The sequence below is a fragment of the Triticum urartu genome, chromosome 7A, assembly GCF_056163025.1.
Source record: "Triticum urartu cultivar PI428250 chromosome 7A, HENAU_Tu73, whole genome shotgun sequence".
In the NCBI taxonomy this organism is placed as follows: domain Eukaryota; kingdom Viridiplantae; phylum Streptophyta; class Magnoliopsida; order Poales; family Poaceae; genus Triticum; species Triticum urartu.
In genome coordinates this window covers 661,801,452-661,828,336 of record NC_141879.1, presented here as the reverse complement: position 1 = coordinate 661,828,336, position 26,885 = coordinate 661,801,452, and the positions used below count along the sequence as shown (strand labels likewise).

Below are 26,885 nucleotides of genomic sequence, written 5' to 3'. Positions count from 1 at the left end.
TGTATAAAAACCAAACCATGATGGTGCAAATGGGCTAAAGATTCAATTGCGCTAGCATCTGATACACAGAATATAGGCTTACCAAGCGTAGTCAACCAATTGAGATCTGGATGGATCTTCAGAGTTCATACGACCTCGCCAAGGGGGCTTCAATTCAAATGAGAGGACGATATAAGAGATCCATCTAATTCAAATGGTTGGTTGTGGCAACGGCGGCTCGAGTGATTTTGAAAATTTTCGGGGTTATAAATAAAGGGAATTCGGCAACGACGGAAACCCTAGGTTATGAAGGGGATTGGTTCTACATGCTTATCTCTTCCTTATAATCTGATAATTAGCCTTAGCAACACACACAATATAATTCTTAATATTGTGGTTTGATAACGACGGGATAAAATGGGTCTTTCTCCATCATCAATGACACTAGATCAAAATGTATTGGGGCGAATTATCACTCACATGTGCGAGGTTTTGGTGTGATGATGCAGGGGGTGATCTCCAGCACGACCTTGTAAACGTGCAACTTGATGTTGTATTCTTGGTCCAGGAGCTTGAAGATGCACACATCCGACTTCTCTAGGTTGTTCTCCATGGCCAGCGCACCCCACCCAGCGCTGAATGCCGCGCGGGGACTCTCCCCGCCAGTGTACTCGTACCACACCTTCTACGGCTTCGCCTGTGGGTCCCACACTGTCATCTTCCTGCTCTCTTTGGGGAGAAATGTTTTCACGAACTTGTCCGGGATGATCTGTAGTTACAGGTCGATCACGATCAGTCAGTGAGCAATGCATTTTTAATGTATTGAAGGGAGAAATTGAATTGATAATTACCATGAAGTACGAGGCATAGACATCGTTGTGCTTCATTGCCTTGACGGTGAAGGGTCTCTCAGATTTGAACCTCCGTGCCCTCTCGATGGCATATTCCTTCTCCCTTTGAGTTACTGGATGCCTCTGTGACGTTAATCCCGGCCTTCTCATAACCTTGATGAGAACTAGTATAAAAAGATGGAGACTATCAGGATAGTTCACTTTAAGTTTGTTCTAACTAGTACTGGCAATATAATAAAAGGGCGCTCTTACATGAAGGAAGGAAGGAAGGAAGGTAGTAAGGAAGGAAGAAAGACATTTACCTCTGCCAGGTTGGTTTTCACCATTGCTCTTGTTGAACATCGGGAATTGATTCTGCTTACTAAGCCTTTTACCAAAAGATTTGTGCCACGTGGTTAAGTCCGTGCACACGGATTCTGGCGCGAATACACTTGTATGAACTATATGTGGGTTAAGTTCATTAGCTCCATGACAAGAGCATATAGATAAGAAGCATTTATAGTATAAGACCAGTGCTATGTAGCTAGCAGAGCATATTAATAGCTCGATGACACAACATCTAAGACATCTCAACCAGTATATGTGTGTGTGTGTGTAAAAAAGTACTACTCAATTTGAAATCGATTTGTTACCTGCCAAATTATCACTTGATGTTGTTTCTTCCGAAGCCGTTTTGAGGGGAACTCTTTTAGATGCTGAAGCAGAAGACCTGGTATAAACAATTGAAGGGACAATAGAGCTTTTTCCCTTATCCTTGGAGTCCTTTGATGGATGACTGGCCAACTCTGCTTACAATGGATGTGCACATAGGTTAGCTAGATAACAAGAGCCTATGAATCATGTGACAACATTTAACCATCACAATATATAGTTATATTGAAATTGATCCATCCAACGGTTATTCTGAATTACCTGCCAAATTGTCACTTGATCCTGCTGACTTAGAAGCAGAACAACCAGATGGAGACCTTATCTCCTCAGGCTTGGACATCATGGGTGGACGATGCTCAGATTCTTCTTACAGTTTGAGGTGCACATAGACAAATGTTAGCTCAATAACAAGAGCATACAAATAATTTTACAAAATCAAGCCATCTCATACCAATATATAGGTAAAAAGTACTACACATACTAATTATTTTTAAATCGATCGATCGATCAGAGGGTTCTTCTTAATTACCTGGCAAACTGTTTCTTGACGCTGCTCCCCCAGAAGATGGATCACCAGATGGAGCTTCAGTGTTTTTCCCCTCTGCGGGCCTGGACTTCTTGGATCGGTCCACTTGTGCCATGATATCATCAACCTTCCTAAACCTAGCCCTCTTCCCGACCACAAAACCATCGTCGGTCTTGCGTCGATCGTCCTGCTGTTGTTGCGCTGGTTCTAGAGCATCGTCGCTGCACATGCGATGTTCACAGTCTTCCTCATTCCCCAGAGTTTCTGATAACATGTCTTCAACTTCCTCTGCCTCTTTACCTTCTAAAGAATTTTCTTCTTCTTTTGAAGATTCATTTTGTGGTGTACCTTCTGCACTGGTGCCAGTGTGAGCGTCTTCTTCTTGCGGGCCAGTACCATCTGCATTGGTGCTCGTGAGCCCTTTGTCTTCCTCTCTGGCCATGTCGATGTCCTTGTGCTGCGGTTGGGTGAGAGACGCGTACGGAGCCTCGTAGGACGATGGCAAGAAAACCATCACTGAGAACTGTGACTGCCCGTCGTAACGGAATACCAGCAGGTAGCCATACCCGACACGATGGTCGGAGAGGAACTCCTTCCATCCACGCGCAAAGCATAGCTCCCCGGATGAAAGAACATGCGGTGCCCCCATGTTTGGTTTTGCTAATTGATGACAATCTCTATGGACTAATGCTTTCCTTGAGTTATATTTGAAGGTTTTGTCCATAGGCTTTTCTTGGAGTACATGTGTTGGTTTCAAGGAGAGTTTGTGTCGACCAAGGTGCTATTCAAGGAATTATCCAAAGATTGGTCATTTGAGAGTTGAGCTTATTGCAAGCATGTCTTGAAGAAGAAGATTGTGTGATCATTCATGTTTACCTTCAAGACATCATCCAAACGAAGAGAGTTGGAAAGATTCAAGGTTGATCAAGACTAAGTCAAGAGTAAATCAAGTTGATCAACTCACAAAGAGTAGAAGATGTACCGAGAGGGATCAAGTGATCCCATGGTATGGTAAGCATTGTCCATTGCACTTTGTGTACTAACCCATGGTCTATGTGAGAGTCTATGTGGTGTTAGGTACGTGTCCATGGGCTTGCGTCAAGAGGATGATATCATACAACCCATGGGAAGGATGACATCAAGTGGTGATCATCATCAAGATTGCCGTGTGCAATTTCAAGTGGAGAATCACGAAGAGATCAAGTGCTTGAAGCTTGCCATCCATTGTGGTGTCAATGGACTTGTGAAGATGTGCCGAAGAGTGGCTCACCCATAGTGGAGTATGGGGGACCAATCATCTAGTCTTCATCGACCCAACGCAATCAAGAAAGGTGGTCCATCTTGAGGAGGACAAGATCGTCATCATCTAACTCAAGTGGATCATGTGCAAGGCAAAGGTTTTCCCTTGATAGGTTTTCTATTTTACCGGTCTCATGGTGGTAGTTGGGAGACCGGGTTATAGGATCGATAGCCGTACTATCAAGGGGGGCTCTCAAGTGAGTAGCTTGATCGTATCGTTCGTCGAGAGCTCAAACCATTGCATCCTTGCATCATGTTTCTTGGTTCTTATTTGGTTCTCTTTGTGAGTCTTAGAGCTTATGGTCATCTTGATGACAAGCTTGAGTTTATCGAAAACGGAGTTCGCATGCATCTTCTATGATGTTCTCGGTGTTGGAGGTTTTACCGGTCTTTTCCGAGGAAGGGTTCTCACCATTTTCTTATGGGCCTTTTCTCATTTTCTTCTTATTGTTATTTCTTTGAATATTGTGTTAGCCCTTGTCGCTAGCTTTCCAACAAACTTGGTTTCATCGAATTCGGAGTCCGTTTGCAAAAGTTGTGGCAGTTTTGGTGTTCTGAAAAGGCTGCAGCGGTACTACCGCGAATTGGAGCGGATATAATTTTTTACTACCGCTCCAGAGCAGTACTACCGCGGCTCCTACAGCGGTAGTACCGCTCCGGACCAAAAACTCGTCCCAAGTCTTGCGGTGGTAGGTCCGGATGTATTTTTTTAGTACCGCTCGCAAGCAGTAGTACCGTTACCATTTGCGGTAGTACCGTGAGGTCGAGCGGTAGTACCATGGGGACGAGCGGTAGTACCGCTCCGGCGGTTCTTCTGGCCTTTTGCCTCCTCGTTGTTGTTTTTCAAAGGGGTACTTCCGCCCTAGCGGTAGTACCGCTCCTTGGAGCGGTAGTACCGCTCTGTGCGGGCTGTGAGCATAACAGTTGGTTTTTTCCCCACCTATAAAAGGGGGTCTTCTTCCCCAATGAACCTTATCCTTTTAGCTCGTGTTCTTCCCCCATTGTCGACCTTCTTCGAGCTTGCTAACTCTCAATCCCTCCAATGATTCTTGCTAATTCTTGAGGGACAAGAGAGAGGAGATCTAGATCCACGTTTCCACCAATCACTTTCTCCTATAAGTGAGGGGAACCCCTTGGATCTAGATCTTGGAGTTCTTTGTGTTCTTCTTTCGTTCTTCCTCTCATTCTCTTCCCTAGCATTAGTTGCTTTGGTGGGATTGGGAGAGAAGGACTTGGGCACTCCGTGTGCCCTTGCCATTGCATTTGGTGCATCGGTTTGAGTTCTCCATGGTGATACGTGGAAGCGAAGTTTGAGAAGCTTATTACTATTGGGTGTTTGGGCACCCTAGAGCTTGTTCCTCTTGGGTGCCTTGGTGCCCTAGACGGTTGGTGGTGTTCGGAGCTCAATCATTGTGGTGTAAAGCTCTGGGCAAGCGTCGGGGTATCCAATTAGGTTGTGGAGATCGCCCCGAGCAATTTGACGGGTACCGGTGACCGCCCCCAAGGGTTGCCAAAGTGTACAGGTTCGGTGACCGCCCCCAAGGGTTGTCATTTGTACGAGTTCGGTGACCGCCCTCAAGGGTGCCTTAGTGGAATCACGGCATCTTGCATTGTGCGAGGGCGTGAGGAGATTACGGTGGCCCTAGTGGCTTCTTGGGGAGCATTGTGCCTCCACACCGCTCCAAACGGAGATTAGCATCCGCAAGGGTGTGAACTTCGGGATACATCGTCGTCTCCGCGTGCCTCGGTTATCTCTTACCCGAGCTCTTTACTTATGCTCTTTACTTTGTGATAGCCATATTGTTTCTTATCATATATCTTGCTATCACATAGTTGTTTATCTTGCTTAGTATAAGTTGTTGGTGCACATAGGTGAGCCTAGTTGTTGTAGGTTCTGTGTTTGACAAATTAACCGTTAGGTTTATTCCGCATTTGTTCAAGCCTAAACAGTAATTATTTTAAAGCGCCTATTCACCCCCCCTCTAGGCGACATCCACGATATTTCAATTGGTATCAGAGCCTCGTCTCTCTTTGTTAGGCTTAACCGCCTAGAGAGTAAAGATGTCGACTAGGGGATTAGGATTCTCTCACACTCTTAGTTTCGATGGCACAAATTTTGATGTTTGGGTAATTCGCATGCTTAATCTCTTTAGGGTCATGGACCCAAATTTAGAGCGAATTGTAGATATGGGTTTTTCTCCTCCAAAGGATCCTCAAAGATTATCTTTAGAGGATGAGAAAAACTCTTATCTCAATGCTTAAGCTTCTAATGTGCTTTTCGATGCTTTGAGCAATGTAGTTATATTTCAACTCATGCCATTCCGGGATGCTCATGAGTTGTGGACAAAGCTTCATGATAAATATGGCGTGTCCAAGTTTTGTGGGGATGATTGTTCTCCCTCCACATCCGGCCGTATAGTCTTCTCAACTTCTTATACTTCACCTACATGTGGCTTGCCACAAGGTAATGATATGGTGAGTAGTGTTGGTCATTGCAATGATGATAGTATGTTCATTGTGGATGATCCTTCATCACTATCTTTTGCAATGCTCCTTCTTTGGGCTTTAACACTTCGAGCACTCCAAATGTTTCACATACTTGTGTTGATAGTCCTTGCATATCATGTAGAAATTGGTTGACTAAATCCCATGATGATATGTTTACTATGTCTTGTTGCCATGATAAAAATGCATATATGTCCTCGAATTGTTGTGCTAACAATGTAGAGGAAACCCAACACCCCATGGAACAAGATGTGGTCTTGAATGGTGCTTCAACGGATCCTTCATCATCATCTATTGCATTTTGCCTTATGGCCAAGGCTTCAAAGGTATCTCCCACTTTGAATCCCAATATATCTTGTGATGATGGCAAGAGTGATGATGATGTTGATTATGATGAAGAGAATGATAATGTTGCCTCCTTAAAAACTAAGGGGGAAATGATTTTTAAAGCTCTTCACGAAAATAAACTTGCTCGTTCCAACTTCATGGAAATCATGTCTCTTGCCATTGAAGGCAAGAAATACATTGAGGAGTTGGAATCTCATCTAGAGGAGCATGAGGTCACCATTGAGAAAATGGAAGCTCATGAGCGTGATTACGCAAATGAGATCGCGGAGCTATCTCAAGCTCTTGAACATGAACAAACCACATCCGAATCTCTTGAGGAGACCTTTGCTCTAGAATTATCTAGAATAAATGAATCTCATGATAGAGCACTCGAGGTGGCCAATGATTTCAAAACTAAAAATGCTAAGCTTGAAGTTGCTCATGCTAGACTCCTTGAGGATTTTGAGCACCTCGAAAATGGCTCAAGGGTCATCAAGGGTGAGCTCATCAAACTCACCGAGTCTCATGCTCAACTTAAAGCTTCATATTCAAAAGAGCTTGCCAAGTTGTCTTCTCCTCTTGTTGCTAATGATGATGCTTGTGCTACTAACTCTATCTCTTGTGAAGCATCCATATTAAAGGAGAATGTTGAGCTAATGGCTCAACTTGAGTTGCTATCTAGCAATTATGGGATGTTGGAAGAAAATCATGTAAACCTCACAAGCTCTCATGATGATCTTCTAGTATCCCATAATGTGCTAAAGTTAGCTCATGAGGCCATGTTGCTAAGGTAACATCTAGTGAGCCTCTATGGATACTAGCACTACTTTTGGTCAAAATGCTATATTGCCTTGTGCTAGTCCTCGCGATTCATCCATGCATAACATTGGTACATCTTGTGATGAATTGCTTTCCTTGCCTTGTTGCTCTAACGATGAAGCTTATACTTCCTCTAGTACTTGTGTTGAGACTAACCATGCAGAGAAAATCAAAGATCTCAACGCCCAAGTCACTTCTTTGAAGAAAGACTTGGAAAATAGTCATGAAGGAAAATTCACACTCAACAATATCTTGAGTGTGCAAAAATCCCCCAATGACAAAGGTGGACTTGGATTCAACTCCAACAAGAAGAAGAAGTCCAAAGTGAACAAAAAGAAGGGCCAAGAACAAGTCAAGAATTCGGCCAAGATTGTTTGCTTCAAGTGCAAAGTAGAAGGGCATCATGTTAGATCTTGCCCATTGAAGAAGAAGGCCATTAGTGACAAGCAACAAGGGAAGCGTCCACAAGTTTGATCTCATGCTCAACCACAAGTTGAAGAAAGTCCTCTTCCCAAGAATCCTCAAGCTAATGCTTCTCAAGTTGAGAAATCAAGTGAGAAGAAAGTGAAGAGTAGACGTTGCTACTTATGTCGTGAGAAAGGTCACCTCGCCTCTTCATGCACTAGTGGTAACTTATCCAACCCAATTATTATTGATGATATCTATTCTCTTGGGAAGGATAAGGTTGGCAATGTGTTTGCCAAAGTTGTTGGTACTCAAAGTGGTGTCAAGAAGAGAACCATTTGGGTAGCCAAGCCTATTGCGACTAACCTCTTAGGACCCAACTTGGTTGGGGACCAACAAGCTCAAACTTGATCAATAGGTGTTGTTGGAGGGCATTGGAGACTTGGCTACTTTATGAAGAATTAAGGGGACTTCATCATTCTAATTGTCTCAAGCCAAGTTATTCGAATTATCAAGTTTCTATCTTATATCCAATGTTTCTCTATGCGGTAACTCGTGCTTAAAGTGTTTACATTGATAGTTACTTACCCCTTTGCATGTTTGGTTTTGTTCCTTGCATGTGTTTGTATATGTTGTGCTTCCAACTTGATTATCTTGAGCAATCAAGTATGTGTGTGTTGGTTTGCACATCATGTACGTGTGTGTCATGCATTGAGCCTTTTGCATCTTGTTATTTTCTTAGTTGGCCCTTGTGAGAGATTAATGGAATATCCCATTTTGGGGGAGTGATGTGCTTTGTGCACCTCACAATCCTATATATGTGTGTACATGAGTAATACCATATAGTATTGATATTTCTAGATTATCTAGTCGCTATGTGGTACGTCTTCTCATGAGAAATTCAAATTCTATATTGTCCATTAATTATCTCGTGTTGGATCATTTTTTTGCCTCTTGTTTATCTTTAATTGGTATCACATTATGGGGGAGTAATATGCTATGTGTATATTACTAGCCTAGAAAATGTGTACATTTGAGATATTGTCACATAGAATTGATATTGTAAATTATCTTGTTCCTAGGTGGCATGTTAGCTCTACAAGTTGCAATTTGCTTTTTGTTTGGTGTGAAGATGATGTCAGATATCCTTGTTATCTACCACCGGGAATTATTTCCAAATACTTCTTGTCTTTTGACAATTGGTACTCACTTATGTGTGGTAGAAATTATTGATCATCTTTACATTGGCCTTTGCTTTTATTTGCTTTATCTCTTGCCTAGGATTGTGTCAACTCCCATTGTATTCCATACCACTTGTGGATCTTGTTAATTTCTTGACCTTGTCTAGTGTTTTCTAGATATAGTGAAAGTGGTGATCCCACCTCGTGCATTTTGTATTCAAATGCAAATTCTCTATAATGCACTAGGCTTGGGGGAGCCATCCTATTCTCTATAAAACACTCATCTTGTGATCCTTATCAAGTGTGTGTTTGTGGAAGGCAAGCCGTTTCTTTTTGGTGCTTTGTGCCATCATGAAACTCTGTAGCGGGCTTGGTTTGTTTGGAACCATTCTCTCTTTTGGGAGTTTGACATCTTTTTTTTTGAGTGTATCAATGGATATCTCATTCCTTGATGTATCTTTTATGGATATCCTCCAAGTGATGATTTATTCATTTGGTATCTTTTCTTCGCTTGGTATTTCTTTGTCTTTTGGTCTTGCTTCTTGAAAGTCTTGAGCATGCATATTTACTTCTTGTAGTTTCTTTGGCATGTTTTCTTTCTTTGATCCAATATATAGGGGGAACTCCAGCAAGTCTCAAATTGGATGAGATGTGCATGAAATTCATTTTCATATCTATATGCACATATTTATGTGGAGTTTGTCCTATGTGTTGTTGGTTCTCTAACTCTTTGGTCCCAATGAGTTTGGGTACCATTTTGTTTGTGTTGTTGTTCTACGAACAAGTGGAGATGCATTGGATGCTCGGCTCACTCACAAGGAAGGTGGTGTCACCATGTGCTTATTGGAGTCAAGCTAGGATGATTAATGAACTACTATCTACCTTTAATTGGCATCTACTACATCCATCCAATGGTATCTCGGTAACAAGTATCATCATCTACTTCATGCACACATTTCTTGCATCAACCTTTCGTAGGTTGTATCATGGCATGTTATCCATTCTCTCTTGTGATACTTGTTTCCTTTCTCAAAGCATCCCAACAATGATGTCTTGTTGCTAGTTGTGATGTCTTTGATGTTCGTGTGGTTGGAATTCATTTATATGCAATAAGACCATATCTAGCCTTGTGCTATGCTCTCAAGCAAATATCTTATTGGTATATGTATGACTTCCGTTTGGATATCTTGTTCCTTCATGTTGTAACTATTTCGGGTGTACATCCTTCTTTGTAGATATATATCATCATGATTTCGTCTACCTAGAACCTTATACACTTGAGAGAAATTACATCTCTAGATGATATCCTTTCTTTCACGCCCACCTTGCCTTTCTTATGTTATTTCTTTGGTGGCTCCGTGAAAGCTTTTGCCTTGAGTGCGTATTGTATCTCGTTGCATCTTGATGCACTCTTGTGTGGTGAAGATTATTTTCCTCATGCTTATCTCTACGAGGCTTTTTCCATCTTAATTGGTATCCCTCGTCTTGATGAGGCTTTCATCTTCTATCTTCGCCACGGGTTGTCACAAGCATAGGTTCTTTATATGCTTATTAGTCAGCTTGTGAACCCATTTGCTAGTTGTATGTGGGAATGATAGGCCTTGCACTGTGTTGCCTCATTTTTTCAAGACTTTATTGATGCTTAATGTTCATCCGTACATTAGTCTTCTCAAGTGCATTGTCTTGACTCACACACATCATTTTGGTTGAGCCCATTCTTAAGTTGCCTTTGTCACTTATTGCTCAACCATGTGTTTGTTACATGTACTAGGCTTAGTTTCCTATATGCTCACTTGCACTTGTTGTAAGTTTCTATTGATTTTGGGGGAGCTATGATCCTATTTTGTGCACTTTGTATCCAAATACAAAGATTCTTATGTGTGCACAAATCATGGGGAGCTTCTCTAGTCTCTTTAGAACACTCCTTTGCTCTTATCATAATATCCTTTATTCATGTAGCTCGTAGGATCTTTGGCCTAGTTGGTTCAATTGGTATCTTTTGATAGCTTGCTTCAATTGGTATCTTTTGATTGCTTGATTGCTTGTTTCTCTCTTTGTTATGTCCTTGTGGCATATCTTTTCCTTTAGCAATCTTGGTGCCACAATATAGTTGGTCTTCCTCCAAGTATTACCGTTGGATATGTGTATTGCATTCCACTCTCTTGTTGAGAAATACACAATTTATGGAGGAACACAATTTATATTGGCCTTCTATGCTTTTCGCCCATTTTGGCAATCGATGCCAATGGGGGAGAAGTTTCAGAGAGTTTTGTGGAGAAGTCTTCAGAGTTTTCTCCTTGCTTCGGTTTTGTTCCAAAGCATTTGCATCTCCTACACATGCATTATTGGTTGTTGCATTGCTTGGTGATGCATAATTCCTTGTATAAACTCTCGTGAAAGTGATTGTCATCAATTACCAAAATGGGGGAGATTGAAAGAACATGTGGTGCCCCCATGTTTGGTTTTGGTAATTGATGACAATCTCTATGGACTAATGCTTTCCTTGAGTTATATTTGAAGGTTTTGTCCATAGGATTTTCTTGGAGTACATGTGTTGGTTTCAAGGAGAGTTTGTGTCGACCAAGGTGCTATTCAAGGAATTATTCAAAGATTGGTCATTTGAGAGTTGAGCTTATTGCAAGCATGTCTTGAAGAAGAAGATTGTGTGATCATTCATGTTTACCTTCAAGACATCATCCAAACAAAGAGAGTTGGAAAGATTTAAGGTTGATCAAGACTAAGTCAAGAGTGAATCAAGTTGATCAACTCACAAAGAGTAGAAGATGTACCGAGAGGGATCAAGTGATCCCATGGTATGGTAAGCATTGTCCATTGCACTTTGTGTACTAACCCATGGTCTATGTGAGAGTCTATGTGGGGTTAGGTACGTGTCCATGGGCTTGCGTCAAGAGGATGATATCATACAACCCATGGGAAGGATGACATCAAGTGGTGATCGTCATCAAGATTGCCATGTGCAATTTCAAGTGGAGAATCACGAAGAGATCAAGTGCTTGAAGCTTGCCATCCATTATGGTGTCAATGGACTTGTGAAGATGTGCCGAAGAGTGGCTCACCCATAGTGGAGTATGGGGGAGCAATCATCTAGTCTTCATCGACCCAATGCAATCAAGAAAGGTGGTCCATCTTGAGGAGGACAAGATCGTCATCATCTAACTCAAGTGGATCATGTGCAAGGCAAAAGTTTGCCCTTGATAGGTTTTCTATTTTACCGGTCTCATGGTGGTAGTTGGGAGACCGGGTTATAGGATCGATAGCCGTACTATCAAGGGGGGCTCTCAAGTGAGTAGCTTGATCGTATCGTTCATCGAGAGCTCAAACCATTGCATCCTTGCATCATGTTTCTTGGTTCTTGTTTGGTTATCTTTGTGAGTCTTAGAGCTTATGGTCATCTTGATGACAAGCTTGAGTTCATCGAAAACGGAGTTCGCATGCATCTTCTATGATGTTTTCAGTGTTGGAGGTTTTACCGGTCTTTTCCGAGGAAGGGTTCTCACCATTTTCTTATGGGCCTTTTCTCATTTTCTTCTTATTGTTATTTCTTTGAATATTGTGTTAGCCCTTGTCGCTAGCTTTCCAACAAACTTGGTTTCATCGAATTCGGAGTCCGTTTGCAAAAGTTGTGGCAGTTTTGGTGTTCTGAAAAGGCTGCAGCGGTACTACCGCGAATTGGAGCGGATGTAATTTTTTACTACCGCTCCAGAGCAGTACTACCGCGGCTCCTACAGCGGTAGTACCGCTCCAGACCAAAAACTCGTCCCAAGTCTTGCGGTGGTAGGTCCGGATGTATTTTTTTAGTACCACTCGCAAGCAGTAGTACCGCTACCATTTGCGGTAGTACCGTGAGGACGAGCGGTAGTACCGCTCCAGCGGTTCTTCTGGCCTTTTGCCTCCTCGCTGTTGTTTTTCAAAGGGGTACTTCCGCCCTAGCGGTAGTACCGCTCCTTGGAGCGGTAGTACCGCTCTGTGCGGGCTGTGAGCATAACGGTTGGTTTTTTCCCCACCTATAAAAGCGAGTCTTCTTCCCCAATGAACCTTATCCTTTTAGCTCGTGTTCTTCCCCCATTGTTGACCTTCTTCGAGCTTGCTAACTCTCAATCCCTCCAATGATTCTTGCTAGTTCTTGAGGAAAAAGAGAGAGGAGATCTAGATCCACGTTTCCACCAATCACTTTCTCCTCTAAGTGAGGGGAACCCCTTGGATCTAGATCTTGGAGTTCTTCGTATTCTTCTTTCGTTCTTCCTCTCATTCTCTTCCCTAGCATTAGTTGCTTTGGTGGGATTGGGAGAGAAGGACTTGGGCACTCCGTGTGCCCTTGCCATTGCATTTGGTGCATCGGTTTGAGTTCTCCACGGTGATACGTGGAAGCGAAGTTTGAGAAGCTTATTACTCTTGGGTGTTTGGGCACCCTAGAGCTTGTTCCTCTTGGGTGCCTTGGCGCCCTAGACGGTTGGTGGTGTTCGGAGCTCAATCATTGTGGTGTAAAGCTCCGGGCAAGCGTCGGGGTCTCCAATTAGGTTGTGGAGATCGCCCCGAGCAATTTGATGGGTACCGGTGACCGCCCCAAGGGTTGCCATTTGTACGGGTTCGGTGACCGCCCCCAAGGGTTGCCATTTGTACGGGTTCGGTGACCGCCCTCAAGGGTCCCTTAGTGGAATCACGGCATCTTGCATTGTGCGAGGGCGTGAGGAGATTACGATGGCCCTAGTGGCTTCTTGGGGAGCATTGTGCCTCCACACCGCTCCAAACGGAGATTAGCATCCGCAAGGGTGTGAACTTCGGGATACATCGTCGTCTCCGCGTGCCTCGGTTATCTCTTACCCGAGCTCTTTACTTATGCTCTTTACTTTGTGATAGCCATATTGTTTCTTATCATATATCTTGCTATCACATAGTTGTTTATCTTGCTTAGTATAAGTTGTTGGTGCACATAGGTGAGCCTAGTTGTTGTAGGTTCTGTGTTTGACAAATTAACCGTTAGATTTATTCCGTATTTGTTCAAGCCTAAACCATAATTATTTTAAAGCGCCTATTCACCCCCCCCCTCTAGGCGACATCCACGATCTTTCACCGGAGATTTTAGCCAGCTCTATGGGCCATTTATTCCCGCTTGGACCTCTCAGGGAAACCATTGATGTACAATCTTCCAAGTATTTGTGGAATCCTACTGGAATGGTGTGGAACATATGTAGTCATACAAATTAATTAATAATGGCTGAAAACATGTCGAGCACAACCCAAACATGCATATATGGCATTTAACCTTTTCTTCCTATAGTCCAATCCTAGCTATCATTCACTGCTCAATTGGCATTATATTTTGCAGAAATAGTAGTTATGTCTCTTTTATTTACAATCTACATTTTTTGTAAATACAAAAAATATCAACTTTCATGAAGTAGTTTATATTTTGGATATGTTATCTCTTTTATCCTTCTCAATGGTAGAAACAATTGTATAGTACATGTTTCAAACATATCATTCACAAATTGAACAAAGAATCTATTGGGTGAAATAGATTATATATGTAAAAAATTAACTCTACCAAATTAGGGAGCACCATTCCTAAATGTGAACCGCAATGGAAAAGATAACCTTCACAACAATCATGCAAAAATACAGTAGGTAAAAATGGGACAGCTAAAATGAGTTAGTCCCTTTCTTAGTTGTTATGAATCAAGAAAACCTACCATGTGTTCCATAAATGAATAGGATATGGGCACCCTAAAGAAGTGAGGGCAATTTTTTTGGTCATTCTGGTCCTTCTCATCCCTTTCCTTCGAATCCTCTTCCTCTTTACCATTCTCCTTCCTTCCCTTCTGCTCATTTATCTCCTTTTGTTCCTCCTCTTTCTCTTCATCAATTTCTTGTTGCCCCTGCTCTTCTTTCTCATTCTCCTCCTTTTTCCCTTATGTGAGTTCTCCTTCTTCCCATTTTCCTTTCTTTTCCTCCGATCCTCTCTCTCCTCCTCACCATCCTTCTGATCAACAACTCTCATTTTCTTCTCTTTCTCCCCCTTGTTCTTAGCTATCTTCCTCTTCGATGAATTTTGCTTTTCCTCTGCTTTCTTATCACCTTCAGCTTCATTTTTCTTCATTTTCCCTTTCATGATAATATTGTCATCTTTCTCTTCTTTTACCTTGACCTTATTATCTACCATGCCCATAGTGTTATACTGTTTTTGATGATGTACCATGATTGGACCTTTACTGATGGCATGTACTTCTCTATCTGCAATACAATAGGAGATATATGGCACATTAGCAGAATATAATACTTCTGTAATGGTAACAATGGCATGTAATACTCAAGTTTCACTCGAGGGCTGAATCTACATATGAAATGCTTTCCAAGTTTGGAATTTTGTTCTGACTATTCAATGATTATTCCAAACTACTTAGTTATTTTCAAGAACACTCATACAGAGTCCTTATCTTACAGATTTAACAACCAACATAAATATAATTGCCATATAAGATCTTCATGGAATAAAATAGAACACTATTTATCCCATATTAATATCCAAATATTCACACCAATACACATCATACATGAATGCTTGGAATATATATAGAGTGGCCACATGCATAATATTTTGGCGAGGCACACTTGCACATTTGTATATATTCATCTAACCAGGCAATCCGGTTTTCATACTTTATCCAATATATCCACTAATGGACCTTCATGTGCTCCCCATGTTTATCCTTCTAGAGAATCTGCCAAACAAACATTATTTTGTCTTAATGAGATTTAAAAATTCGATGACTCCATTATGAAAATTTAGCAAACCAACAAACATGCACATATTGTGTGTATTACCACCCTTGTGTTGAGACAAGAAAGGTATGGCGTAACTAGCAACCCTGCGGTTCTCACAAGAGAAAAGGAATGTAGCATTATACTAATATGAAATATTTTAATAAAAATAAATATAACTTTATGAATATAAAACAATATTTTTCCTAGTGGGATTCTTTCTTCCATATATATAGGGCATTAGATCATTCTTCCAACATGGCCAAATTTCCAATGCGAGGATGACAACACCAACAAAATTATTGAGTGTTTCACAAGAATCTATAACCCCCCCTAAAAGTGAGAAGACGGATACATCAATCTTATAAAGAAAACCTCTAGTTATATCCCACATGAATCTATGCTCAAGTAAAGCATTCAGAAACTATGAACACGGATACAACCGTCCTTGTGTTGGGAAGAACAAAATCATGATGAACACTGGATTAATATAATAATAAGGCGATGCATAATCATAACAATGAGCCAAAGATCTAACTGCGCTAACATAGATCAGATATATGGTAGGGCTTACCAAGCGTTGTGAATCAATTGACTCGATGGAGAAGACGAGACGAGAGACTGCCTTGATTTAGATGAAGGAGAGCATGGTTGGTGGCGGCGGCGGTAGTGGCGGCTCGATGGACATTACGAGATTTTGGGGTTATATAGGGGGGTTGGAAGGGGGAAAACCCTAGGTTTCGAAAGGGGTGGGGCTTGGGAGAACAAAGGAATGTCCATGCTTAACTTTTCTAGGCCCATCATCATCAGTGGAACAATATAAATCTTGATAGGCCCAATTCTAGGTCCATGAGTTTTCCTTCCACATCTCCATGGTAATACTTCTACTGAAGGTCTATTTTGGGCCCATTTGTTGAGGGTGCCCCGTAGAGGGACAATCTATATATTTTTTATTCAAAATCAGAAAGCCAAATACGTTGATTTACGTTCATCTAGTATGTATTTTTAGTTTTGACTATTGGTTGCTAAAATTACTTTTATTTTAAAAAGAAAACTTATTTTTACGACATTGTACAAAATATATTTGGATATGGGACCGTGTTCTCCAACAGAAATTACAGAGCATCGGTCAAACCAATAGACTCTTTTTGTATTTACCCACCTGATTTTTTTATTCATGTGTAAACAAGGGGATCGATGAGAGTTCTTTTTTCATATAATAAATATCATGATATTATGATGCACCGTACAATACACTTGTCTGTGAAAGTGTTTTCCTGTATAGTGTTGCCGAAAGGTTATATAGGTAATGATATTATCTCTTTCAAAACAAAATAAGAGGAAATCTTATAGATATTGATGGCTTGCAAGTACACAACATTTACTGGCAGCCTTTTCGAAGTAAGAGTATTGATCCCATAGGGGGTAAAGGAATTGTACTTTTGTCCCTTGTAGAGACTTACATAAATGTGCCTACAAGTAAATTGTAAACTCAAAGAAAAGTGACGGCGGAAGTATAATGATTTTGAGTAGAGTGTGAAATAAAAGTAAATGACACAAAAGGATGTAAATGAGCATAATGTAACGAGTAAAGCATCAGAACTAGCATAGGATTAAAGCGTTCGGGACTCCGTAATTCCCATTGGTATGTGTCTATCGCAACATATGTCAAAGCATAGTCATAGCTAGATACTTGAGTCACACTTGATGTTTGTGATTGGGCGGACCTGGGTATAGAATACATTCTACCTGAGGTAGAATTCGTACCACATATGACACTACCATAGATTCCCCGCACCAGTTCTCACTACGGTAATTAAGGGTTTCCCCATGGACACGGACCCTCTAAGTCTTCTTTGTTATTCCTCTATAAATTGCAAAGACACGGAATTGGGGATTTTATTGTTACCTCAAATTACCTCGACATTTTAACCTTTACAATGACAATTATATGCCTTGTGGCCTTATAGCGAAAATATTGAGTGGGGCTCCTTCACAACATTCATGAAGGCTATTAAACCAAACATTCAACTGAGAAACTCATCTCCCTATTAACATTTCATATCCTATACATACCAAGGTTCATCCATATCCCCAAGAACTAGGGGGTCTAGTTGCACACGGGAACGACGAAAATCATATGAATTGTGGTGGTAAACATGAATGGGAGAAACGAGTAATACACGTAGAAATCCACGATGGGTTAGGTATTACGACGAGATGGAGATGGATGATGGTGAAGGTTGATGAATGAAGATGATTGATGCCGACATCCTCTTGCATGTTGTGGTGATGATGGCAGTCTCCTCCTTACCAATCCCCCTCCAGATGTATTTCGAAGGCTAGGGTTCTTTGTTCTGGATATGTTTCTAGTCATGTCTTTGATCCCTCTACACAAGGGATGAAGTCCTTGACCAGGCGATGGCGGCGGCAGGCGGTACGACCGCTCGTACGAGCGTGTAGTGTAGTGTTTTGCTCTGGAGGCTTCGCTACGCACCCTTTATTCTCCCATTAGTTTCACCTTTTTATGGCAATATTTTATCACATTAATTATCATGATTTTATCAACATAAATTGGCATTCTTTCCTTTCCTTCAAAATCCTTTCCATACATGACAACCTGGCAAAATCAAACAAAAAGAAGTCCGTGAAAGCCGTGAAATCCGAAGAATCATGTACTACAAAACAAAATAAGAGGTGCAAGTCATCACATAATTTGGACTCATCAACTCCATCAAGCTTATGTCTTGCTTGTCACTGAGCAAGTAAAACAACTTCTAAGAAGGTCATCAAGATTTTATGAGGTGATACATCCAAAATGTATCTACTTTACCAACCACTTTTGCGAGGCATTTGCCCTCTGACTTGAATGATTTGGATAAAACTAACCCGGTCCAACGTTGTTTTCGGTAGAATTAGCCTTGGTTTCATTTTTTTTGCAAAAAATTAAGTTGTCCAGAATCGCTGAAATTTTTTACTAATCTTTTCTGAAGGAGAAGTGTCACAGAGCCAGAAGAGGACACGTAGGGGGCACCATGGAGGCACGTGACCCCACCACACACCTTATGGGTGCATGGTCCTACCACGTGGGGTCCTGAGGCACCGCCTCATAGTCTCCTTTATCAACGAGCTTTGTGGATTACAGTCCTTGCTCTCGCCTTCCATAGATACACATGTTATACACCTAGTATAGGAAAAATGGAGTTAAATCATGAATTAATTGATGAACACATAACCTAGAAAACAATTTTGTTTTATTTCAAATCTCTTTTGGGCAAACCAGAAATCTATGACCGAAATTAAATCCGCCCGTGTAGACTCAACGGACTAGGCTACACTGGTCTTTTGTATGCCACTGACATGAGGACTTGGTTCTGACATAGGCATACTATGGTTTAACATAAGGAGGATTTCACCGTCCTATTCACAGATACTTGTATGTTCAGTGAACAAATAACGCACCGTGATTCATGAGGGAAAATGGTGGTGGGTTTACAAACCTTTGCTGGTCTTTTCGTTCCAAACAGCAGCTCCGATGTGATCTTCCATTCGCTAGGAAAGTTGCCTCCGCCGCTGATTCCCGTGATGTTATCGTCGCCGTCGCCACTCGTGATGTTGGATTACTTGTCTCCCCCGTCAACACTACAACCCTGTGACCCTCATTCTTACCTCTATCCACAGACATCCGTTACCTCTTTAACAATTATGGTTTCGCTCATGGCATGATGGTGAACGGGAATGATAAAGATTTGACAAGGTAGTATGCGTATGTACCGCTTTTAAGAGCCGACATGTAAAATAATTGACTTAATAGAACGATACCACAAATGTTCAGAACATTGGAATTCACAACTTCAGCATAAATTGGCCAAATTCAGCAAAAAATAAATTACATAAATCATAATAAAACTGATCTATTCTTAATATCTCTCATACCGCGCCTTCCCCAGTTTCCGTTGCATCATCTCCATCTTCTTGATGTTTTCATGAATGGCCCACATCACTCGCCTCTCTTTTGCTTCTATCCAACCGTGCTCGATGTGTCTATCCGTCTCCATACGCTAAGCATACGCGTCCATGCACGTGTACGCGATTTGTTCATCATAGAGCTCTCCGGCCCTGCGTTTGTGACGGTCCGTATTGAACAGGTTATTCTCGTGGTAGAATTCATCAATGATTAATTCGGTGACTTCCCCCAGTGAATCCCAAGGCTTTTATGTGTCATCCAGAATAGTCCATTCGGCTTGGATGTCCTTGTAATTTGTGACCCTTAAGCCCAAGGGCCACAATAGTTGTATGTCTCGCTGGATGCAAACACCAACGAATATGTACCGCTCATTGAGGAGGAACTTTCACAGTGTCGGGTTTGGGGTTCCGGCAGACCCTTAAGGTTTGAACACTGGGGTGCGCGCGGAGATCTCTCCCCTACCGATCTACGTCTGATCTTCTCGTGCGAACTAAGATGAAAATGATGAACAACACAAGAGACACGAGGTTTATACTGGTTCGGGCCACCGTTGTGGTGTAATACCCTACTCCAGTGTGTGGTGTGGTGGATTGCCTCTGGGGCTGATGATAGACAGTACAAGGAAAGAACAGCCTCGCGAGAGGTGTTCTTGAGTTGGTGCGATGAACTGCTAGGGTGAGTTCATCGCCTCTCTCTCTCTCTCTGCTAGGGTTCTACCAGATCTCTCGATGTTCTTGTGGTGTCTAGATGTCTCTAGGGATCTCTAGATGTCTAGATCATGTCTACTCTGTGGTGGCTAGCTCTATTTATAGAGGCCCTGAGCCTCTCCCCAAATAATGAGCGGAAAGGGCGCCAACAATTGGCCATTTCGAAGGGGGACATCTAGTACAAGTTATCCTGACCAAAGGTGGTCTTTCAGCTGCCAAAAGCACTGGCGATGACGCCGTCTTGGGCTCCACGGTGACCTCCGTCCTGCCGTCCGGCTGGTCTTGGTCTCGTTGCACTGGAATGGTAACCTTTGCCTGATGCCTTGGCCTGTGCTTGCCCCCTTTGCACCAAAGGGGAAACAAGGACACTGCGCAGGCCGGCGCCCGCCTGGTCTCGATCGTCATGGCTTGCGTCACGGGTTCCTCGCGGGGTACCCCTGCCTTGATCTCTCCGCCCCTCGCGAGCCTGCCTGATGAGGCTGCCTCTGAGGAAGCTTCCTATCGTCCACCCCGCGAGGCTTGGCCCCTCGCGAGGGTCTTTGAGATTGAGCTGATGAAGATGGGCCGCACTGGGCCCCCGCTTGAGCCACGCCGCAGGTAGGCAAGTCTGGGGACCCCCGTTCCCAGGACGCCGACAGTAGCCCCCGGGCCCAAGGCGCGCGCAGGCTTGGCTTAGCAGAGAAGCGAAGGGGCAAGCATGAAGCGCCACGGACCCTAACAGCCTGCGGCCTTGGGAGCCGCGTGGCGATTGATTGGACGTGGGCGACTGCGCTTCCCCACGACGCCTCGGCGACCACATGACTTGATAAGTCCCTGCATGCAGAGAAACCGGTCATGATTACCCGCGATCGTGGTGCACGACGGTTGGCCTCCTCCGGCTATAAGTACGGGGCTGGGCGACCCCCTTCGGCCCGTCCCTCCTTGCTGCTCCTTTCCTTCTTCTCGATTACCCGTCGCTCCCATGGCTCCAAAGAGATTCTCGGCCGCGGGGAAAGGAAAGGCCCCTCAGGCTGGGCCTGACTCCCCCCTGGCCAAGCGCGGCCGAGGCCGCCCTCGCAAGTATACCACGGTCCCCGTGGTGGCCTCTCGCGGCCATGGAGGCGGTTCCCGGCGCAGTGGTGAGCGCCAGGTTGCCAACGGGGGGCACGCCGTGGGTGTGCGCCCTCCTAGGCCACGCTTTCGCTCTGCGGAGGTGCTGCCGGAGTTCGTCGTGTGGTCGGCAGACCCATCCAGCACCAGGCTCCAGCTCCCCCGTTTCTTCGTAGATGAGCTTCCGGCCAGCGCCCGGTGTGGCTTCTGGCTCCAGGCAGACGGATGCTGCAGCAGGGCCTCTTGGGCATCGCTGGAGGTCTCCGTTTCTGGGAACGGGGCTCTGACACGCGGCTGGCAAACGTTTGCCCGCGCGCGTGGCCTGAGCCGGTGGTGCACCCTGTACTTCAAGTTTGATGGCGACGCCACCCTCTACGTGAGGGTGTTCGGGGAAGACGGTCGTCGTGCCGGGTGTTGCCCTGAAGACGACGACCGCGGCCGCCTGCCCAGCCTTGGCTCTGACTAGGATGAAGATGGCGACTGGCGTACATGCGGCGGTGCTCGGGGTCCGCCGAGCTTCAGCAACCCCCTCTCAGGCAGCAGCTCCTCCAGCGGTGGCCATGACCAGCCTCCTCGCCATCGCGCCCGCTTGGGTGAAGGTAGCGGGTCAGCCCGCCGTCGCGCCCCAGTGAAGCGAGATGAGGGATCCGCCTGAGTCCCAGGAGCAGCTCGAGCCTTCGCTGTGGGTTGGCGCAGGACGAATCGCGTCTGTTTTGTTTTCTTTCTTATCCTACGCAAAAATAGTAAGTAATGTAGGGCCCCGTGGGGGCGTATTAGAACTGTTGTTGTTTAACCATCGCGCCATTTCTGCTATTTCTGCCGTGTTCTCGTGCCGCGCTCCCATGCGCGGGAACTATTTTAGCTCGGTGGGGCTTGGCGCGGTCCTCGCCTCCCGAGGCCGTGGCCTCCTCGCGCGCTTCGTGCCCTACAAGGATCAGTAGGAGGGGTAACTTATGGTCTTAGCTGTGGGTGCGATCGGCCCAGGTCCTACGCTCGTGTCGCGATGCCCGTGGGGCACGGACTGGGAGGCGTGCTCCCGCAGAGGACTCGGAAAGGAAAGCTCCAAGTGATCGGGGCAGAAAACACTCGTGAGGGCGCCCGCGATCCTCCCTCACGAGACTTCGCGAGAGAAAACGAGGTGAGCGAGCGAGAAAGACAAAGAGCCACAAGCCAGGAACGTCAGCAACTCCAATAAAAACTTCAAACGGGAATAAACAAGCCAACTGCAGAAAGCAAATGGGAAAGCCGCGTCCGGCGCCTATTCTAGTCTTCGACGTCTTCTCACCAGCGCGGAGCTAAGTGCTACCACTGGGCGTGGGCGGGAGCCCCCGAGGCCCGAGGGCGGCACTCTGGAGACTCCAGGGCGTGTACAGCCCCACTCATTATTACGTGAGAGTGTCACAGGCGGCGAGCTTCACAGGCGTTGGCCTTCTTCACAGGCATCGGGCCTTTCTTGAAATGCGGCAGCTTCACAGGCATTCGCCTTCTTCACAGGCACCGGGCCTTTTCCAAAACGCAGCGGCTTCACAGGCATTCGCCTTCTTCACAGGCACCGGGCCTTTTCCAAAACGCAACGGCTTCACAGGCATTCGCCTTCTTCACAAGCACCGGGCCTTTTCCAAAACGCAGCGGCTTCACAGGCATTTGCCTTCTTCACAGGCACCGGGCCTTTTCCAAAACGCAGCGGCTTCACTCAGGGGTAGAACCTCCGGAGATGTTGAATGTTCCATGGGTTCTGGATGGGTACTCCCTCCGGAGTCTCCAAGCACGCGGAGCCAGGCCTGGAAACATGAACAACCTTGAATGGGCCCTCCCACATGGGAGAGAGCTTGTGCAGCCCCTCCCTGGAGAGAACCCTTCTGAGCACGAGATCCCCTACCTCAAGGGTCCTGGGGCGGATGTTGCGGCTGTGGTATCGTCGTAGCGCCTGTTGATACCTTGCCGCTTGCAGTGCGGCTTCCCGACGGCGTTCCTCCCCTAGCACGAGATCCGTCCCCCGCAGGGCGTCCTGCTAAGCCTCATCGAATGCCAGGACCCGTGCGGAGCGACGTCTGACCTCGTGAGGGAGAACAGCCTCCGCTCTGTAGACGAGGAAGAACGGTGTCTCGCCAGTCGGCTTGGTCGCTGTCGTGCGGATTGACCATAGCACGGACTGGAGCTCGTCGTGCCAGCCCCTGCCACAGGCCTCCAGCTTCTTCTTGAAGGTCCTGGCCTTGAGGCCCCTTAGGACCTCCGCGTTGGCTCGTTCAGCTTGGCCATTGCTCCGGGGATGTGCTACCGAAGCGTAGCATATCTGCGTTCCAAGGTTAGCACAATACGTTTTGAAGAGATTACTAGTGAATTGCGAACCGTTGTCAGTGATGATGCGGTTAGGCACCCCAAACCGGCTCACGAGACCCTTGATGAACTTGACTGCCGAGCCTGCAGGGATTGTGCAGACAGCTTCCACCTCGGCCCATTTGGTGAACTTGTCCACGGCGAAGTAGAGGTAGCGATAGCCCCCTGGCGCCTGAGGGAACGGGCGCAGAATGTCCAACCCCCAAACTGCGAACGGCCAGGAGAGGGGTATGGTCTGCAGACCCCCCGCAGGCTGATGGATCTATTTAGCGTGAAACTGGCAGGCCTCACAAGCCTTCACCAGCTCAACGGCGTCGCTGAGTGCTGTGGGCCAGTAGAACCCGCTGCGGAACGCCTTGCCGACGAGGGTTCGTGACGACGAGTGGTGCCCGCAGTCTCCGCTGTGTATGTCCGCCAGCAGTTCCTTTCCTTGCTCCCTGGAAATGCAACATAGGGACACGTCATTTGGCCACTTCCTGTAGAGCTCACCATCCTGGATGCAATAAGCGTGGCCTGCCGTGCCACACGCTCCGCCTCCTCCTCGTTCTCTGGCAGAATCCCTTGCATCAGGTAGTCCTTGAGCTCTGGGAGCCAACATCCCTCCTGAGGCTCCAACGCCAGGAGCAGGCGTGCCCCTGATGTCGGGCCGCAGACCGGAGCTCCCGAGGCAGGCGGCTGAGGGAGCTCCTCCCTCGGTTGTGCCGTGCTGGACAGAGACGGCACCGCCGAGGGTTTGAAGAGCCGCTCCTCAAAGACGCCGGGCTCCTGAGGCAGCCGCCTAGATGCCCTCTTGGCAATGTCGTCAGCCTCCTGATTGGTGCCGTGGGGCACATGCTGCAACTCCAGTCCCCAGAACTGTTTCTCCATCTTGCGGACCTCAACGAGGTAAGCCTCCATGTGCTTGTCCTTAGGCTCGTATATCTTGTTGGAGAAGTTGACGAGGAGCTGTGAATCGCCCTTGATGATGAGGCGCTTCACCCCTAAGGCAGCTGCGGCCTTCAAGCCGGCTATTAGGCCTTCGTACTCCGCTATGTTATTGGAGACCTTTTCTCCATGCTGGAAGCAAAGTTGCACGGCGTAGTAGAGTTTGTCCTGGGTAGGAGATACGAGCACTGCGCCAGCTCCCGCACCGTGTCGGGAGAACGCCCCATCAAAGTACATGACCCAGCCATCCGGTGCTTCACTTCCCGGGGAAAGTGACCGGTCTTCGCCTGCCTCGAGACCCGGCACTTCTGCCCATTCTGCCACAAAATCTGCTAACGCGGCTCCCTTGATGACTCTGGTCGTACTGAATTCTAACTGAAATGCCTGCAGCTCGATGTTCCATTCAGCAACCCTTCCAGCCAAGTTGGGGCTCCTGAGTACCCTCTCCAAAGGGTATGCCGAGACGACCTTGATGGGGTGGCCTTGGAAGTAGTGCCGCAGCTTGCGTGAGGCCACCAATAGCACGAGGAGGAGCTTTTGAGGCATGGGGTACCGCGCCCTCGCGTCCCGTAGCACTGTGCTGACGAAATACACGGGGTGCTCGACGAGGTTGAGGGTGCTGGCACTGCTTGTGTCCTCTGGAGGTCGAGGCGTCTCTTGAGACGACAGAGCTCCCAGTGCTTGGTCGCCTGAGGGGGCCTCTCCTGCTCCGGGTGCGTTCTCCTGCCGCGGCTGTTCCTTTCCGGCTACGGTTGCGGCATTCGCGAGGCCCTCCTGGCTCTGTTTCACTTCAGTTCGGACGGTTGATGCGGCCTTGGCACAACGCTCCTCCCTGACCGCTACCAGGGCTGCGCTAGCGGAGTAGGGGGTGGCCGCGAGGTAGAGCACCAGGGGCTCCCAAGGACGGGGAGCTACCATCACTGGTGGACTGGTAAGGTACCTCTTGAGGTCTTGGAATGCCTTGTCGGCCTCTTCAGTCCACTCGAAGGGGCCCTTTTTCTTCATCAGCTTGAAGAAGGGCAGCGCTCGTTCCCCCAGCTTGGAGATGAAACGCCCCAGCGCAGTTACACGCCCGGTGAGCTTTTGCATTTCTCTGAGGGTCCTTGGTGGGCTTATGTCTTCGACTGCCTTGACCTTCTCCGGGTTGGCCTCGATGCCCCTGTGGGATACGAGGAAACCCAGGAGCTTGCCTGAGGGGACTCCAAACACGCACTTCTCCGGGTTGAGCCGTAGGTCCACCTCGTTGAGGCTCGCAAAGGTTTCTTCCAGGTCCTGTATCATGGTCCTTGCCTCACGAGAATTCACCACAATGTCATCGACGTAAACTTCTGCGTTCCTCCTGAGCTGCCGGCCTAAGGCGATGTGCATCAGCCGCTGAAAGGTCGCGCCTGCGTTGCGCAACCCAAACGGCATGCACGTATAGCAGTACACTCCACACGGGGTCAGGAAGGTCGTCTTCTCCACGTCTTCTACCGCCATCTTGATCTGGTGATAGCCTGAGAAGGCATCTAGGAAGCACAATAGGTCATACTCTGCGGTGGAGTCGACTATCTGGTCAATGCGGGGGGCGGAAATGGATCCTGCGGGCAGGCCTTGTTGAGGTTGGTGAAGTCAACACACATGCACTCCTTTCCTTCCTTTTTCGGCACAACGACCGGATTAGCCAACCAATCAGGGTAGCGGACCTCGCGGATAACTCCTGCCGCCTCTAGCTTCCGGGTCTCTTGGACGATGGAAGCTTGTTTCTCAGTAGACTGCCGCCTTGCCTTCTGCTTCACGGGGCGCACATTGGGGCACACGTTGAGGTGATGCTTAATCACTTCCCTTGGGACCCCTGCTAACTGATCAGGTTCCCACGCAAACACCTTCTTGTTCGCACGCAGGAAACCGATCAGGGCTTTCTCTTGTTCGGGCTCGAGGTTGGCCCCTATGGTGAAGGTGGCGCTAGCGGACCCGTCCTCGTCGACTGGTACCTGCTTGGTTTCTGCCTTGTCTTGGGTGAACAGCTGCTTCTTTTTAGCCAGTGCAGCCCCCTTGGGTTCGAGGGCGTCGGTGCCAGTGGGCTGCGCCACCGCGGCCGCCCTGAAAACAAGCTGGAGCACCTGCAGCGCATCCTTTGTGTCTCCTGACACGGTGAGGACGCCGCTGCTCCTAGGCATCTTCATGAGGTTGTACACCGGGTGAGTTGCCGCCATGAACTGAGCCAGGGCCGGATAGCCGAGGATGGCGTTGTAGGAAAGGCCGATGGGGGCGATGTCGAAGTCGATCAGCTCCGTGCGGAAGTTATCGTAGGTGCCGAAGGTCACTGGAAGGCGGACCTGCCCCAAGGAGGCAGTGGAACCGGCTCCGACGCCCGAGAAAGGCCTGCTGGGTCGGAGCCGCTCCAGCGGTACGTGGAGGAGGCTGAAGGCCTCCATCGAGAGCACGTTGAGGCCGGCACCACCGTCGATGAGGGTCCTGATGACGGCCACTTGGCAGATGGTGGGGGTGCACAGCATCGGGAGCACGCCCGAACCAATGGGGTTGAAGGGGTGGTCC

The 26,885-nt window shown here is 46.6% G+C and overlaps 1 pseudogene; it reads right to left on the bottom strand.

The window, feature by feature from the left end:
• Window positions 1-451: 451 nt before the first annotated feature.
• On the bottom strand, window positions 452-26,506 carry LOC125525493 (uncharacterized; annotated as a pseudogene).
• Between the last annotated feature and the right edge of the window lie 379 nt (window positions 26,507-26,885).